General features: G+C 41.0%; 1 non-coding gene across 1 annotated transcript; it reads left to right on the top strand.

The window, feature by feature from the left end:
• Positions 1 to 1,007: 1,007 nt before the first annotated feature.
• On the top strand, positions 1,008 to 1,111 carry LOC138077252 (U6 spliceosomal RNA). The gene has a single exon (XR_011144715.1). It is a non-coding gene; the product is annotated as a U6 spliceosomal RNA (small nuclear RNA).
• The last annotated feature ends 499 nt before the right edge of the window (positions 1,112 to 1,610 follow it).

Genomic DNA, 1,610 nt, shown 5'->3' with positions numbered 1-1,610 from the left:
CTCCTCCTGCTCTCAATCTTTCCCAGCATCAGGGTCTTTTCAAACGAGTCAGCTCTTCACATCAGGTAGCCAAAGTATTGGAGTTTCAGCTTCAACCTCAGTCCTTCCAATGAACACCCAGGACTGATCTCCTTTCGGATGGACTGGTTGGATCTCCTTGCAGTCCAAGGGACTCTTCTTCAACACCACAGTTCAAAAGCATTGATTCTACAGCATATGTATTATAAGTTTATACCTTTGAACACCTAGTGTAACTGGGCTTCATGGTTCTCTCAGAAAGGCTTGGAGAGGAAACTCCCACAAGGATAACTTTTTGAGTTCTGCCTATTACACTGTAGGTGAGCCAAGAGATTTGGACTTCCTGCAGTGCCTAGTAGATTAAAGCCCCTGTGGGTCTTCCCAGTCCACAGCAAGCCTGTGTGTCTGTCTGTGTGTGTGTGCCTGTGTGTTTGTGCGTATACATATGTCTGTGTGTTAGGGTGCGTGTAGTTATTTATGTGTCTCTCTGTGTGCCTGTGTATATTTTTGTGTGTGCTTCTGCATCTCTGTGTGTGTAATGTCTGTGATATGTGTGTGTGTATGTTTGTGTCTCTGTGAATAGTTTACCTGTCTCGGTGTATCTGTTTGCATTTCCTTATGTGTCCGTGTGTGTCCAAGTGTGCATCTGTATGTGGGTGTGTTGTTTGCGTGTGTGTTGTATGATACAGTACTTTCCACAAGTGTAACCTTCACAGCCCTAGGCTGGAGGCAGGAAACGGTAAGAAAATAGGATGAATGCTGATCAGGTTTGCCAGCTGTAGCAGAGAACTCTTAATGAGCAGAACAGAAAAACGTTGGCAGAATATTTACTAATTTCACATTTTCCCAATTCTTGTTCATAGGGAGAAAACTGTTATAAGTATCAGTATTTGGCTACCTTCTATCAAGCAGAGCTGTATGGGGCACAATAAGTGCTGGCTGCACCTAGTGTTCAGAGAGGGCTCTGCCCCTGGCACTCATTTTAGCACATACTAAAATTGGAACACATACCAAAATTGGAACCATGCAGAGAAGATTATCATGGCCCCTGAGCAAGGATGACATGTAAATTCGTGAAGCGTTTTGTATTTTCAAAACTCTTAGAGGAAACCATAGGCAGAACACTCTTTGACATAAATTGCAGCAGGATCTTTTTTGACCCACATCCTAGGGTAATGAAAATAAGAACAAAAGAAACAAATGGGACCTAATTAAGCTTAAAACCTTTTGCACAGCAAAGGGAAAAAGCCATGAACAAAGCAAAAAGACAACTGTCAGAATGGAAGAAATATTTGCAAACAAAACAACTGTCAAAGAATTAAACTGCAAAATATACAAACAGTCCATGCAACTCATCAGAAAAACAACAACCCAGTCAAAAAATGGGTGGAAGACCAAAACAGACATTTCTCCAAAGAAAAAGAAGTACAGAAACACAAACATATGGATGGCCAACAAGTACATAAAAAAATGCTCAAATCACTCATTAGAGAAATGCAAATCAAAACTACAATGAGGTATCGCTTCATACCAGTCAGAATGGCTATCATCATAAAATTTACAAAGAATAAATGCTGGAGAGGGTTTGAAGA

This window comes from Capricornis sumatraensis, chromosome 3 (assembly GCF_032405125.1).
Source record: "Capricornis sumatraensis isolate serow.1 chromosome 3, serow.2, whole genome shotgun sequence".
Classification (NCBI taxonomy): Eukaryota; Metazoa; Chordata; class Mammalia; order Artiodactyla; family Bovidae; genus Capricornis; species Capricornis sumatraensis.
The sequence above is the reverse complement of the archived record's forward strand: the minus strand, read 5'-3'. Positions and strand labels throughout refer to the sequence as shown.